The sequence below is a fragment of the Durio zibethinus genome, chromosome 26 (assembly GCF_047325235.1).
Source record: "Durio zibethinus cultivar Kanyao isolate XHJ-2024 chromosome 26, ASM4732523v1, whole genome shotgun sequence".
NCBI lineage: Eukaryota > Viridiplantae > Streptophyta > Magnoliopsida > Malvales > Malvaceae > Durio > Durio zibethinus.
The window spans coordinates 8,275,145-8,293,449 of NC_143187.1; positions in this window are offsets into that span (position 1 = coordinate 8,275,145).

Below are 18,305 nucleotides of genomic sequence, written 5' to 3' on the forward strand. Positions count from 1 at the left end.
TCTATTACTTATAAGTATAAATTTTATATAAAATCTTAATAGATTTCTTGTAAGTGAAACGCTGGTGGTATGGTCCTTTATTTTTTATTTGGATTTTGTACATTTCAATAGAGTAAAATAAGTAAATTATATGTTGGATATAGTTATGCAATCATTAAAATTTTTGAAAACTCAAATTATAATTTATTAAATCTAATTAATCTTTAAACAAAAGTCAATCATATTCTTGATTTCAAGGAAACAAAAGTCAATCATTTTCGTCATATGAAAATCAATTTCATGCAGTAACTTTTTTCATTAAAAATTCTTCCATAAATAATTGTTGGGACGAAAGTTTAAAAAATAATACAAAACAACTAAATTAATTATATTTATTTAATTTTATTTACTTTAATTACTTTTAATTAAATTCATATAAAAAATAATAAAACTTACAAAACAATATAAAATAAATTAATTAATTAAATGTATTTATTTATTTTCACTTATCTTAAATCACACTAAAACAAATTCATTTAAAAAATAATAAAACTTTAATTGTTATTATATAAAAACAAATTCATATAAAATTTAATTTCCCTCTCACTTATTGCTGCAAATGTCTTCGATAGATACGATCAAAAAAGGAGCAAAAGGTGCAAAGAAAGCAAAGAATTAGTTGCTTTTTGAAAATTTGATATGGTTTTGGCAATATATATGATCATTTTAGCAATGATTTTTAAACTATTGGATTTCATTAGCAGTTTAAATGGTACCAATCTCCATTTTGAATGTAAAACAATGTGGAAATTCTCTTGTAATTGAGGTAGTATTGAAAACTAACACATACTTAATATCTATGTGTAAAAATTAAAAACTAATTCATTAAAAAAATAAAAAATAAATACAAAAACAAATGAAAAAAAAGAAAAAGAAACAAACAAATGGAACAAATAAAAAAAAAAAAAAAAAGAGAAGCAAAACAAAATAAAAGTATTGAAATAGATCTTCAAATTAACCAATACTCTAACACACCAAAGCTATTCTTATTTATAATGAAGTTGGATCATAAAAATCAAGAATTTAATTTAATTTAATTTAATTTAATTGATAGTGATTTGAGATAAATAATAATAAGATAATAAATTTTGATTACAATTTGATTTAAACTTATTTATATAAGACAAGTAACAAATATTAGACAAGATCTTTTAAATTTGTGACATAAACGGAACTTAATGGTAATCTTTATAAAATCAAGTCTATATGATTTGCATTAATTTTTGGGCAGTAATACATATTATTTACTCCTTTATGTTCTGAAATTTGAAGTTTGAAATTAAATTATCATATATTTTTCATTAATGTTATCAATAATAAAGAATATTCAAACTCAGAATTAGATGATAAAAATAATATAAATTTAAATAAAATATCATCTTATATTTTATATAAATATATAAAAGTTAAAATTTTTTATAAAAATAGTAATCATCCTATGTGGATAATCTACTTTTTTGACATGTGAATAGTTTACATTAAAGTCATGTGTCAACTAATTAATGCATTTGATTTAATTTAATATATTTTTAATCTAAAAATAATTTATTTTAATTAAACTAATAATTAATTACATTTATTTGTTTTGAATATCTAATATCCTTGTCTTCTACGAGTGAATTATGATTAATTTGATTATTAATACAAAAAAATCAAAATTTAAGAAGAAAGCTCATTAATGGTGAATTTTTTTTCTATATCTTCCAATTGGTATTTATGATCATATGAACTCATTAGTTTTCTAGAACAATTAACTTTCAATATAAAATTTCAAATCTTGAATTATGGAGCGTGGAGTATGGACTTTCCAAAACAAAAACATAAACAAATTGATTTTTTTCGAAAAGAACCCATTATAATTGGTTTGCATAAGTTATGCTAAAATTTTTTATTTAGGTTATGCCTAAATTAATTTGCAATTATAACTTATATAATGCTTCCCTATTGATTAAGTTCTACCCAAAAAAAATCTCTACTATAACTAGGCTATCTTGATACATTAAACTACATAAGAGTATTCCCTAATTGCATTGGCTTTGCATTTGAGTACAGCTCCACCCCAATACATTGAGTATTTTTAATAATTTATATTTTATGTTATAACATATAGATCCATAAATTTATAACTAGACTTAACAAATTAAGAAGTCACTATCAATCTTTTTTATCTAGGTGTGATTAGTCACCTAAGAAATTTATTCTCTTAAGGAGCTCTTAAGCTTGACTAAGGATCCCTAAAAGAATAAGTTTGGGTCTACTAATCAAAATAAAGTTTGAGAGTTCGGTTACATATGAGAAATGTTATAGCATTCCCACATGCCCATTCAAAGGATGGTACCATATTATTTTAAATTTATCATATAGTCTTGAGTTTAATGGTTTCAAATTTTTATGTTTGAATATAGAAAATAATTCTTAAGATTTCTCTATCAATCTGGTAAAATTTATAAAAATATTTCATCACCTCAGGAATATTCAAGAATCCCGTTTGATATCTTGAAGAGGTTTCGTCGTCGAAAAAATGTTTAATTATTTATTTATTTTTTGTTGAAAATATATCTAATTATTTCATCATTTGGACCAAATTAGAAATATATTTTTTTTTGAATTTCTAAATTTTTCACCATTTAGGTCTATTTAGAAATTCTCTTTATTTCTCTCTTTTTTTTATTTCTAAATTTTTCACCATTTGGGTCAATTTAAAAATTTTTTTTTTTGAATTTCTAAAATTTTCACAATTTGGGCTCATTTAGAAATTCTTATCATAACGTCTAGATCCGGGGATCTATCGCTAGACATTGACTTTTAGGGAGTCGCCACCAATCTTTTTTATCTAGGTGCGATTGGCCACCTAAATAATCTGTCCTTTCAAGGAACACCTAAAATTAAGGGTCCCTAAAAGAATAGGTTCAGGTCTGCTAACCAGAACAGAGTTCGGGAGTTCGGTTACGTGTGAGGAAGGTTATAGCACCCTCACAACGCCCATCAAAAGATGGTACCAGCTTAAATTTGTGTTATCCAAAAGCCTTAAAATTTTACCAAGTAATTAATTATTGAAAATTTTTCTCAATTGACTCTAATACTTTTAGCAGAAAATTGAGAAAATTCCCTCACCTCAAGAGTATGCAATAAAAACTACTGTTTCACTTGCAGAGGCTCCGTCGTCAGATTATTTAAAGAAGAATCAAAATCAAAATGAAAATAGAAAGAAAGGAAAGAATGATTGTTCTTGTGTATGAAAAATTGATACTTTCAACTTTTTCCCAAAAATATTTTTTGGAAATTTATTTTTAAGGAAAATTGATACTTTCAACTTTTCCTCAAAAATATATTTTTTTAAAATTTTGATTTTCAAGGAAAATTGATACTTTCAACTTTTCCCTAAAAATATTTTTTCAAAAATTTTGGTTTTCAAGGAAAATTGATACTTTCAACTTTTCCTCAAAAATATTTTTTTTTCGAAACTTTATTCTTAAGGAAAATTGATACTTTCAACTTTTCCCTAAAAATATTTTTTTTTTGGAAAATTTGATTTTTATTTGAAGAAAATAGAATAATAAAAAATAGAAATAAATAATAAAAAATAAAGAAAAGTAAAACAAAAATAAAAATAAAACTAAGATAAAAAGAATATTAAATAAACCTAATATAATAAAAATAAAAAATAAAAAAAAAAACTTGGAGCGGCTCAGATCGCGGCTCGGCTCGGCTCAAGGCAGGGAAACGGCTCGGGGGGAGCGGCTTGGAAGCTCGGCTAGGCTCGGGGGGGCAGCACACGCGGGTCAGGAAGCGGGTCGACGCTTGGGTCGGGTCGGGTCACGGTAAAACGCGCGGATCCTCTAGTTACTTAAGGCCAAAACGACGTCGTTTTGGGAGGGTATAAAAGGCACTCTCCTCTGTTTTTCGGCAGAATGCTCCTCCCTTCTCTCTCTCTTCCTTCCCTTTTCTCTGCCTTCTCTCTAAAGGTTGAAGAACACCGATGCCGGATTCTGAAAAATATCACCGGGATTTGGAATTTTCGTCGAAAGTTCACCGGTTTTTGGGATTTTCACCGAAAACTGGGCAGATTGCCGAAAACTTCAAGGTTCGCCGGAATTGTTGCAGGAAAATTCAAATTTCGCAGGAATTTTCGTCGGAATCTGGAAATTTCCCAGAAATTTCCAGAAAAATTTTTCGTCAAAAATTTCTGAAAATTTTTTCTCACTCCCATAACACTCCTAAACTTTTCCTAGTTTCCTATACGCCTCCTTTTCTCTCAAATCAGTAGCTTTACTTACTGTTTTCTCTCTGTGTTTCATTCTGTTTCAGGAGGTGCTTTATATAGGGATTGATCAGGAGTTTCTGATCAATCCCAATTCTCCTTTGGACGGGAATTCAATCTTTGAATCCAGTCTGGATTCTTCTGATTGAATTCTCACTCTCAGTAGGATTCTTCAACTTTCAATCCCAGCCCTCAAAAATCAAATAAAATAAAAAGATAGATAATTAGAAAAGATAGGAAAAAAAATCAGATAATAAAAAAGGATTAGATAAAATTAACAGATAATTTAAAAAATAAATAAGATAAACCTAAAAATATATTATAAAAATAATAATAATAATAATATAATAATACATATATAACTATATAAATAAATTACATATAAATATTAACAAAAAAAAAATAACTAAATAAATCAATATATACATATGTTAGTACATAATAATGATAATAATAAAATAAATAAAACACAAAAGAAGAAAAGAAAAAGAAAAAAGAAAAAAATAATAATACAAGAAAAAATTACATCGGGCTTACCCCCTTTGGGCCAGGCCCAATTGGTCTGGGCCTGGACCCAATTGGGTGTCTACAATTCTTTTTATTTTTTTTTGGAAAGAAAATAATATGATAATTATTTTTTATTGGAATTTCATTTAAATTCTTATACCATTTGGGACAAATTTAAGGAAATTTCTCACCTAGAGATTTCTTAAAAAATTTATCATTTGAAATTTCTAAGAATCTCATACTTGGATAATTATCAAATATTTTCAATCAAAATTGTTTATTTTTTATTTTTTTTTGAATTGAAAATAAATATTAATTATTGTTATTGAAACTTTATCTAAATTATTTCACCATTTAGGTCAAATTTAAACAAAATTTATCACGTAAAAATTTTATAAAAATTTACATCATTTGATAATTAACATTTATTCTCCAAATTTGTTATTTTTTATTTTTTTTCTAAATTTAATCATTAAAAAAATTTAAAAAAATAAACACATAAAAATAAAAATTACCAAAAAAACGAATTGGCTCGGCTTGCGGCTGGAATTCGACTCGGCTCGAGATAGAAACAATGGCTCGGGGAACTCGGCTCGGCTTGAGGGATCGACTAATGCGCAGGTCAAACGTGGGTTAAAAGTTGGTGGTACTACGGGTCAGGTTACCTGAGTAAAAATACGCAGATCCTAGGGTCTTCTTAATGCGAAAATGACTTCGTTTTAGGCCTTGTATAAAAGGTAGTCCCAGCCTTTTTCCTCATATTTCACCTTCCCCATCTCTCTCTTCCCCTTTATTTTCTCTCATTTCTCTCTAACCCGGTTGAATCTCTAGTTGAATATCAATTGAATTTTGGAAAATACCTCTAAAATCTAGGTTGGTTTACCAGACGGTCATCGAAAAATTCAAACTTCATCGGAATCTTCACCGAATTCTAGAAACCTTCATCTAAAAATTCAATCGACATCGAAAAATTCACTAGAAACTGAAATTTTTCATCAAAATCTGGGAATTTTTTAGATTTTTCTAGAAAAATCTCATTTTTCCCCTAAACCCAAAAATCTTCGAAAACTTTTTTATTGCTTTCTGCTTATGATTTTTTTTTATTTCTGTTTTCATGTGTTCTTTTTTTTTTGTGTACCCATGTATTTATAGGGATTAAAACCCTAAACTTAGAAAGGATTTCAAGCTCTTTTGAGTTTTAACTCCAAATTTTAATTTGACTTAAACTCTTCATACACTTTCACTCAAACTCAACACCTATTTTTTCGATTTTTCCCATTTTTCCATTTTTTAATTTTTTTTTAATTTTTTCATAAAATTAATTAGACCTCCGGACAGATTGGAGTGTCTACAGCTGTCCATCTTTATACATTTTTTATGCAAAAAAAATTGTGCAAAGACATAGATACCTCACGTATGATCACCCTAACAAATTTATCTTTTTTTTTAAAAAAAATAAACAAAGCTCTTCTAAACAGAGACTAAATGACTTTTGAAAAAAATTAAATGCTCATCTAAACAGAGGCACCAAAACTTTAAAAAAGTAAAATGCCCTTCTAAACAGAGACACCATAACTTTGAAAAAGTAAAATGCTCATCTAAATAGAAGCACCATAAATTTGAAAAAATAAAATGCTCTTCTAAACAGATGCACCACAATTTTGAAAAAATAAAAGGCTCATTAACGATCATGTCTAGAGGAGTCATAGATCAGATATGATGAAATTTGTAATGAGAACTCAAAGATTCATAATTTGAGTTCGAAAATCAAATGTTCAGATTCACAAGAACCTTTCAGCTTCGTAAGAATTTACTGAAATTTGATTATCAAAATTTCAGTTTCATAAGAATTCAAATTTGCAAGATTTCAAGATTCTTATTTACAAATTGCAAGATTCGCATCTAGCATTTAAAGATTCTCATTTGAATTTTAGAGATTCACATTCAAAAGTTCAAAGTTTTTCATTTAAGTCCAAAGGCTTACATTTGACAAATCTTAGGGTTTCACACCTCAAAAATTCTCATTTGAGTTCGAAGATTCATACTCGACAAATTTTTAGTTTCACACCTCAAAGATTCTCATTTAAGTTTGAAGATTCACATTCAACCAATTTTGGATTTCACACCTCAAATATTCTCATTTGAATTTTAAAAATTTTTATTTGAGAATTCAAAAATTCTTATCAAAAGATTCTCAATTTCTTTTTCAAGTGACTTAAAATTATGCATACAATGAATGTCATGATCAATAATGTAAATGTTTTCTCAGTGATGCAAATGTAACAATCTAGAATGCCATATTCTTAACCATGATTCAAATATTTACTGCATAATGCAAATGCATATCCAAACTAAAGTTTTAAATATTCTCCAAAAAATAATGCCAATGTAATGCATGTAATGCAGATAGCAATGTCATGAAATTCTAATCAAAATGTGGTAATATAGTCCTCAAGACTCCACCATCTTATGTTTTCTCCTTGTTTAGTTTCTCAACACTTTGGAACAAGTTTCATCAACTGATCATCATTATTTTCATCGCTTGATCACTATTCATAGGCTTTTCAGCACTAACAATTCTAAAACAAGTTTCATCCATTGCCCCATATCATTTAATTACAACTCACAAGCTCCTCAATACTAGTAACTTCAGCATAAATTTCATCTATTAACCTATATTATTTTCATCACAATTCACAGGCTTCTCAATACTAGCCATAAATTCTATCCTCTGATCCATAGTATGTTCATCATTTAATCACTATTGACAGGCTATGTCGATTAATTCATCCCCATATTCATCACTTGATCATATCATCTTTTCAAATTTTTCCATCTCTTCATTTTGTCGATCAATCCATCACCATATTCATCATTTGGTCACACCATGTGCCTTATCAAATCATCATTTTTAAGTTTCTACCATCTCTTTCTTTTTTCCCTTATCATCTTAGATTTCTTTTTCAAAGAAATGCAAGACTCTTTTATGCACATTGTCATTCATTCATCATTATTTCAAATTATGATAAATATAATGTAACCATACATTTTCTTGATTTATTTTAGGGATATAACAGTAAGGGAGCATAAAGAGAATTGAAAGAAAGGTAATCAATGAGAAACGAGTTTGGTATAAAAATAATTGGGCAAATGATCAAATTTAAACATATCCTTGGGAATGGTATTGAATAAATAGAGTAACAATAATGAATACTCAGACAATTCTTAACATTAATTCAGAATTCTTTTTCAAAAACTCATTCCATTGACTTTTCAAAATCACATTGAGCTCATTGAACTTTGTCCCAACTTTGAGGGATTTTCAAATATCTTTGACCTTTCATATATGTGAACTGTCTATCCAACTCTTAACACAGAGATTTTATACCCAAATCAACCTTTCGGGTTTTCAATTTGAATTTTTTTCTCTCTTTTTTCATTTTTTTCTCTTTTTCATTTTTTCATCTTTTTTTATCCATTAGTGGTATCCCTCACACTTCAATCTCTAAAGAAATGTAGCAGGATTTCATTATTTCATCGCGAGCATGCCTTAGTCCAACATATGATCATTCAATTCGAGCATTCACACTTGATCCAAATAAACTTTTAAAGGTTATAATGTAGGCCATGGTGAGGGGTCATAAAAGAAATGGGTAAAATAAGCTCAAAACATGTGTTTAAAAGGGTTCAAAACTAAATGATCATTTCTCATCATTCGAAATAACTTGGCATTTTGCCCCATTCCACATCATTTACCTATTTTTTTCTTTGTTTTTCATCTTATTTCTCATAAAATGATTATCATTACTTTGCCCCAACTTGTTTGTGGTATTTTTCTTTTCTCTTTTTCTTTCATTTTGCTTTTTTTTTCTCTCTTTGAGATCTTTTATAATCTTTTACCTCTTTTTTCTTTTTTTAAAAAAATTTTTTCAGTGTAAAAGATGATCTTTGGTCAGAGTTCTTTAGAAAAAAAAATCATAATAAGCTCAAAGGGATAGCAATGAATGATTTTTTGAATGGTAAAAGAAAAATGACCATTTTTCATATCAAATGTGAATGCTTTCCTTGAACTTTAACTATTGAACAAAAATAAGCTCATGGATCTTTACACATTTTTCAAGACATATCTATTCCACATCTGCTAGTAGCTATCTTTTTTTGCTCAAATAATCTTCTCAGATCAATGTGAATGAGTTTTCAAAATTAAATTTCAAAATTATTGTTATCATTGTCTAAATATTTATCATTTGAAATTTAAGAATGGGAATGAAAAGTTATGAAAGGTGATAAAAGCATGGAATAATGGTTGAATGAAAAAAAAAATAATGAAATGCATTATCCTTACGTTTTATTAAAATGATAACAAATGAAATCCTATTGCATAAAAAAATCCTAACATTACTCTAAAAAAAAATCTTAAAATAACAAGAAACTTCCAACCAGCCTTATCTTCATTCTCCAAAATTGTATCCCTGTGCAATCAGGTGAATGATCTTTATTAACATATTACCCCTTGATTCACTGTAACTCTCCAGGCCTTTTCGGATCAACGAGTTCTTAATTCTCACTTAGAGCATTGACATTGTAATTAGGCAATGGATTGCCACTAACATTAGGTATTGTTGCTCCTCCTTGATCAAAACTTATCATTTTATATTTAATTAACCGTTGCACCTTATGCTTTAAAGCAGTGCAATTTTTAGTGAAATGGCTAGCAATTTTATAGTGATAGTCACAGTGGACTGTAGGATCATACCATTTGGGATAAAGTAGCTTGAGTGGCTCCATTTGACTGGGGACAATCTAGTGGTTATTATAGAGCTCTCGGTATAACTCTGTATAAGTCATGATGATTGGATCAAATACGAGTTTTTCTCGAGTAATTCGTTGCTTTTGTGAATCACTTACTAGGTTAACAGGACGAATTTATGGTCTTGCAAGAGGTTGAATGTTAAGGCTATATGTGGGAGCTTGAGGGCTAAAAACAGGCTAGTATGTGAATGAGTAAGATGGTTGTGGTATGGGCTAGTATGGGTAGGATGATGATAAGATAGGATAAATTTAAAAGTTTATGGTTTGACTCTCTATGGCAATCCTCAGTAGAGTTGTCAAACTGTCATAACATAAAGATCTGTAAATTTATAGCTAGACTTAACAAATTAAGAAGTCGTCACCAATCTTTTTTTATCTAAGTGTGATTGGCCACCTAAAGAATTTATCCTCTTAAGGAGCTTATAAACTTGACTAATGGTCCCTAAAAGAATAAATTCGAGTCTACTAACCAGAATAGGGTTTGAAAGTTTGGTTACATGTGAAGAATGTTACAGCACCCCTACATGCCCATCCAAAGGATGGTACCATATTATTTTAAATTTATCCTAGGGTCTTGAGTCTAATGATTTCAAATTTTTATGTTTGAATATTAGAAATAATTCTTAAGACTTCTCCATCAATCTAGTAAAATTCTTAAAAATATTTTCTTACCTCAGAAGTATTCAAGAATCTCATTTGATATCTTGAAGAGGCTTCATCGTCGGACAAAATGTTTAATTAATTAATTATTTTTTGTTAAAAATATATCTAATTATTTCATCATTTGGGTCAAATTAGAAATATTCTCTTTTTTAATTTCTAAATTTTTCACCATTTAGGTCAATTTAGAAATATATATTTTTTTAGAATTTTTAAATTTTTTACCATTTGAACCCATTTAGAAATTCTTTTTATTTCTTTTTTTTTTTTGAAAAAAAATATGAAAGTTATTTTTATTGAAATTTCATTTAAATTCTCCCACCATTTGAGACAAATTTAAGGAAAATTTTCACTTAGAGATTTCTTAGAAAATTTACCATTTAAAATATCTAAGAATCTCATCTTTGGATAATTGTCAAATATTTTCAATCAAAATTTTTTATTTTTTATTTTTTTGGATTGAAAATAAATATTAATTATTGTTATTGAAACTTTATTTAAATTATTCTACAATTCGGATCAAATTTAAACAAAATTTATTACCTATGAATTTTATAGAATTTTACAATTTGAAATTTCTATAAATTTCATCATTGGATAATTAACATTTATTTCTGATATTTATTATTTTTTTTATTCTTTTTCTAAATTTAATCATGCAAAAAAAATTTTTTAAAATAAACACAAAAATAAAAAAATACCAAAAAAACAAATAAGCTAGGCTTGAGACTGAAATTTGGCTTGGCTCGAGATAGAAACAACAGCTTGGGGAATGTGGCTTGGTGGCTCAGTTCTGCTAGGCTCAGCTCGAGGGATCAACTGATGTTCGAGTCAAATGCAGGTCAAAAGTGGATCAACTACGGGTCGGGTTACTCGAGTAAAAACACGCGGATCCTGAGATCTTTTTAAGGTGAAAATGGCATCATTTTGGGCCTTATATAAAAGGCAACTCACTGTTTTTTTCCTCAAATTTCACCTTTCCCCTCTCTCTTTTCCCTTTTCTTTCCTCTTTTGTCTCTATAACCTGGTTGAATCTCCAATTGAATATCAATCTAATTTTGAAAAATAACGTCAGAATCTGGGTTTGTTTGTCGGACAATCACCGAAAAATTCAAACTTCGCTAGATTCTGGAAACTCTCATTGAAAAATTCAACCAGAGTTGAAAAAGTCACTGAAAAATTCAACCAGCACCAGAAAATTCACTAGAAACTGAAAAATTTCATCGAAATCTAGAAAATTTCCTGATTTTTTTAGAAAAATCCCTTTTTTCCCCTAAACCTAAAAATCTTTGAAAAACTTTCTGATTGCTTTCTGCTTGTGATTTTTTTTTATTTATGTTTTTGTGTGTGTGCCCATGTATTTATATAAGGATTAGAACACCAAACTCAGAAAGGATTTCAATCCCTTCTAAGTTTTAAGTCCAAAATTTAATATGCCTTAAACTTTTCATACACTTTCAGTCAAACTCAACACCTATTTTTTCAAAATTTCCCACTTTTTTATTTTTATTTTTTTATAAAATCAATTAGATTCTTGGACAGATTGAGGTATCTACATTTTAAATTAGGAGTGCTTTGATTAGTTTTAATTTTTTACTTTTCTCATGTAATGAAAATAAAAGCTTTGCTTTTAATTTGAACGATTACCTTATTACTTTGTATCTTTTTTCTTTACAATTTCCATCTCTATTTTGTTTGGTCATGCTTGGTGCAAAAATCCCCAAATATATTTCATGAAATATGGCTTCCAACTTGAAGATTTGAGTGTAACCACAAAAAAAAAAAAAGAAGAAGAAAAACAATAGTTTTCAAATTGGATTAGTTTCACTCATAAGTCAAATGTAAGTGTTTTTTTTTTTATCTCCTTTGCCTAAAATTAAAAAAAAAATATTGCACTTTTTTTTATGAAATTTCGTTACAATATTTTTGTTGTTTTTGCTAATTTTCTCTTTATTACCCAAGTAATTGTAATGTTCTTGATATACACTGCTATATTGATTAAGGAAACTTTGTTAATTCAAGGTTCTCTACAATATATGTAGCTAGTATATATAATTGATAAATGATACCTATTTGTTATCTAACATTAGGAATTTTCTCATTTGATATATGTGCAGGGCTTTGGGCATCTACATTTCCTATTGATACAAAATCTGGTTTTTTTTTTTTTTAATATAGGCTATAAATACTTAATGATGATAGAGTAATTCTTCCTAATGATGTAGCAGATTTTTTGTTGTTTTATAACATGGCTTGCTTTATTTTGTATATTTCAGGTCTTTTAATTTTTTTCTTCTATACTGAGATAAAGAAATACGTTGATAGTAATGGACATTTTTAATATAGTCTACATGTTCTTTTTCATTTTTATTTCCATTCTCATTTTTTTGAGGCTTTGTTGTAATGTTATTAAGCATTTAGTTATTTGCTAATCCACAAACTAAATTTTTTTAATAACCAAAGTTTTTTATAAAAAAAAAAGTAATTATCCTACTAGATAGTCTAACTTTTTGACACACAAAAAAAAAAAAAAAAACCTTGATAAATGTCATATGTCTATTACTTAATTTTTCTTATTTAATGTGATTTGATTTTGATGGAATTAATTATATTGATATAAGATAACATAAATTTTTTAAAAATGAATTTTAATTCTTAATTGATTTAATTCTGATTAAATTAATTACACATACTTTTTTAAGAAAATATTATAAAATATAATTAACAGTACTATATTTCTATGTTTTAACATAAGAAATGATTTTCTGTTAATTGATATAACCATATTTGATTCAAATAAAATAAAATGTACTTTTCAATTAATTAATTGTTGCAGCCCTAAATATAGAAAGCCAAAAATATTTGCTTGATTTTTTTTTTCTATAAGCTAGCAAAGTCTCAATTTTTATCCTCAAATTTTTTTAATAATAATTTAGTGAGAATCAAAGTATCTCTTTTATGATCATGTGTGAATAATTTTTATTCTCAATTTTTTTAATAATAATTTTTATTCTCAACTCATTTTAATATAAGTAAATGTAATTGTGAATTGAACTACTTTATTTTAAAGCTTCATATTTATTGTTATGCATGGGTTTTGCAAATCATTTTTACATTAATCTTGATCGTTCTTTGATATTAATAATATTTTTTTTATTTTTGTTATAATTCTTGTTAAATGCATAAGGAAAAGGCTCAAACCTTTGAAGAGATTCAAATCTAATGAAAATTATATATGTTCTTTTTTTTTCTTTTCTCAATGAAAAATTAAAAGAATTTATTTCAAAGCATGAGTAATAGAAAAAGTAATGACCAAGCTCAATATAGAGGTAAGCTTATGTACTACATTTTCAATGAAAAGAATAAGCATGGAAAATTAATGTCATATATTTTAATCATTTTCTTAGTATCATATTTATATGTTTTTTTTTTCATTAATCTCCTCACATGTATTTTATTTTGCATTAAAATGAAAAAAATATGAAAAAAAAAAATCAAGACAAAGATGAAGAAGAAGAAAAAAAAAATTAAGAAAGAGTAATGAAAGATAGTGAGTGACCTACCTTTGTTCAAAATGCAATTTTAACAAAAAAATTCTTCATAAAATTAAGTGTTTTTTGTTTTTGCTATATATTGCATCAGTTTAATACTTTTTTTATAAGTTTTCTTTTCATTTTGGTTGATAGAAAGCTGTAAATGTTTCTTAGTGAAACAGCAATAATATAATTTCAAAAATTTTGCTAGCCAATTTTATAAAATTTAATTGATTTTGTTATCTATTAAATATTTTAAAACTAATAATTAAATTTGCAATAATTAATAAACACATGACTTCAAGTTAAGTAATTCATATGTTAAAAAAAAAATCTATTCATATTGGATTTTCTTTTTTACTAAAAGTTTTTATTTTTATATATTTATATAAAATAATTGATAATTTTAATTTTTGAGTGTTTATTTGTTTATTTGGGGCGCGTGTTGACCATTTGGTTGGTCATTTACCTTTTTTACTTCTGACTCTGATGAAATCTATCCACACTCACAAAAAGGGTAGTTGCATGGCCGTTATTCAACTTCAATTTTCCAATTTAAGCAATTACGATTTGAAAATGTATGCAACACGTGAATTTCATTCGATTTCAATAAATAATTTTTATTCATAATTTAGCATATATATAATTTATAATTTAATGAGAGAAAATTTTTTAATTTTCTATAAATGTCACCTTTTTTATCCGAAAATTTTAAGTTCAAATTCAAAATTCTGATTTTTAATTGATAATTAAATTAATTATGTCATCTTATCTTATATTTGATATACGTAAATATTAAGAAAATAAAATTTTATTTATTAATTAGAATTATCCCTCTTTAAAAATTTATATAATTTAAATTTTTAATTTAATTTTTAAAGATATAATAAAATATGTAAATTTAATATCATAAATTAAAATTAATCTTTTTTATTTTAAAAAGATTAAATCATCCTACGCTTAGAGGATGATTAATTCGCTTAACAATTTTAGAAATTATTTTAGATATATATTAAATATAATATAAAATAATTATTTTACTATCACATATATTATCTTATGTATAAAACATGATATATATTATATAAAGTGGGTCGGATAATCAAGGCCTATTCACATTGAATATAATATAAAATAAACTTTAAGTTGATGTTTTTTTCAAAAAGTTTTGATTTATCATATATTTTTCATAACATGTTTTGAAATTTGAAATGAAATTATCATATATTTTTCGTTATTATTGTCAATAATAAAAGATATTCAAGCTTGAAATAAGACCATAAAAATAATATAAATTCAAATAAAATCTCATTCTTTGTGAAATAGTAATAATATGATTCCAAAAATTTTGCTAGCCAACTATATAAAGAAATTTAATTGATTTTGTTGCCTATTAAAAAATTTAATAACTAATAATTAAATTTGCATTAATTAATATACACATGACTTTAAGTTAAGTAATCTATGTGTTAAAAAAATATCAATATTAATTTTTTTAAAAATTTTTGACTTTTATATATTTATATAAAATAATTAATAATTTTGTTTCTGAGTGCTTATTTGTTTATTTGGGGCGTGTCTTGACGATATGATTGGTCAATTACCCAAATTACTTCTGGCTCTGATGAAATCTATCGACTTTCACAAAAGGAAAGTTAAATAATTACATTTTATAGAAAGTGCCATAGCTCTGCCGTTATTCAAATTCATTTTTCCAATTTATGCAATTACGATTTGAAAATGTATCCAGCACGTGAAATTCATTTAATTTCAATAAATAATTTGTATTGACAATTCGTGTTATCATATCTTGTGTTAGACATGATTTTAAATATAATATTAATAATCTTAACATAATCACGATACGAATATTTAAATGATACAAATAATTTAAATACGAATATGATATATTTACTTTACATGTTATATGTAATACAATACGATTAATACATTTAAAAATAATTTATACTTGAATAATATGACTTGATACGACACGATTAATACGATTATAAATGAATAACATGATTAGACATAATTAATCAATTTATTTAAACAAAAAAATTTAAATTAGTATTTAAACGAAAAATTATTTAAAAATTAAAATTTTATAATCTATTTAAATATTAAATGATACGATAAATACGATTATTAATTTATTTTTAAATAAATTAAAGTAAATTATAAATTTTTTATGTTATAAATAATACTGTGTTTTAAGTGTGTTATTCGTATCAACATGATTAAAACATGAAACACAATTACATTAAATCCATATAAAATTTTTTTCGTATTATTTTTGTGTCATGTTTAAAATTACTAGATGTATTCGTAATTAAGCATACATATAATTTATAATTTAATGTCACCTCTTTTATCATATGATTTCGACATGAATCCAAAATTTTTAAGTTTAAATTCAAAATTTTGATTTTTAATTGGGAATTTTATCATAAATATTTCTTTCAATTCATTTGGGCTATTTTTTTATTTTTATGAGTGTGATTGGTATATAAAATTATGATAAGATAAAATAATATTATTAATATAATTAAATTAAATATATTATTTTATCTTATATTTGATGTGTGTAAGGATTAAGAAATGATAATTTTATTTATTGATCAAAATTATTCTTTTTTAAAGTTTATATAATTTAAATTATTGATTTAAGTTTTAAAAGTATAATTAAATATGTAAATTTAATCATATGAATTAAAAATAATTTTTTTTATTTTTGAAGGATTGAATCATCTTATGCTAAAAGAATAATTAATTCTTTTAATAATTCTATCAATTTTTTAAAATATAAACTAAATATAATATAAAATAATTATTATCATATCATTATCATTATCTTACGTATCAAGCATAATATATATTATATAAAGTGGATCGGATGATCACCGATCCAAAAGCTTATGGTCTGCCCAAGTGTTTCACATCCTATATGCCCACTATATCGATCATTATTTCCCCTCATGTCCACCAATTTCCACTGAGCTCCGGACCCTCCAACCACTCCAAACTTAGGTGACGGTTTCTCATCATGTTTTGCATTGTTCAAAAGACTAAGATGAAATTAATGGAGCATACATTACAAATTGACCTTCAAAAGAGGTGCGTGCTTCATTCATTCTAGGAATTGTAATTGGTCAAAATTATTTATCCACACTCCATCGGAATCGTCAATTTCTTCATCATTTCATTCCATTAATAAATTGTTCAATGGTCAGTTTCTTCACTATTTACTTCCAATACATTGTTCAAATCTTCACTAGTTTCTCCTGCAACATGTATCTCGTGTGGGTTACGAGCAAAAAACCCATAGAAAGAATTTTGGACATTAAAATTGTAACGTTTCAATATTACATTGGGATGCTTTAAGAATTTATTATGATATATATGTAAAGGTTTAAACTCAAATTTGTAAAGTGTCTTTTATGAGATAAAATCATGAGAATTTTAGGCTAAAGTAAACAATACATCTTAAGTTAGATGCAGATCTCTATAAATGGTATTAGAGTTGTTATTAGTCGGACGGAAGCTAAGTGTTACACAGTAAAAACCACCTATAGAATCCTAATGTCTGATCACCTATGTGCTTTGTGTGTTGAGCTTGACGTAGCTTTAACAGGGGTAGTTTGTAATGCCCCAATCCTATAGTAAGATGCTTTAAGGATCTGTTATGATATATATGTAGAGATTTAAAATCAAATTTAATGTCTGGTGTGATCTATGCGTATTTTATGTTAGACTTGCCTAACATTTAGTATAATTAACATTTAGTATAATTTGATGGATTTGTGTGATTTGAGAATCTGTTATGATATATATATATATATATATATATTTAAATCCAAATTTAACTTCTGATCTGTGTGTATTTTATGTTGGGCTTGTCCAACGTTTAGTGTAATTCACATTTATTATAATTCGATAGATCTGTATGCTTTGTGTTAAACTTGACGTAGCTTTAATAATAGTAGTTTGTAATGCCCAAATCTCACATTAAGATACTTTAAGGATTTGTTATGATATATATATATATATATTTAAACTCAAATTTATGAAGCATTTTTTGTGAAATAAAACTGTGAGATATTGAGTCAAAACGGACAATACCTCATAGATTGGATATAGACATCCACAAAAAATGCACGTGGCACGTGGCTTAGTCCTTAATCAAAACATCATGTTTCCCCCAATTTCCAGTGATAATTTACCCCTTTTTGTTATTTTTTATTTTTATTTATAATTATTAATATTTAAATTTAGATCATTAAAATTAAAAATTCAACAATAAGGGATGCTTTTCAGTTACTTTGAAATCATGTATCTTCTATCATGTGGGAGTGGGAACATGCAAGAAATATACTTAGCACTGAAATATGGATTCAAAAGTGGATACGTCTTATAGGACTCGTTAAATGTTCATTCATTTTCCTTATAATTAAGTTATTTTTTTACTAATTTCCTCAATCAGTTCTACGCGT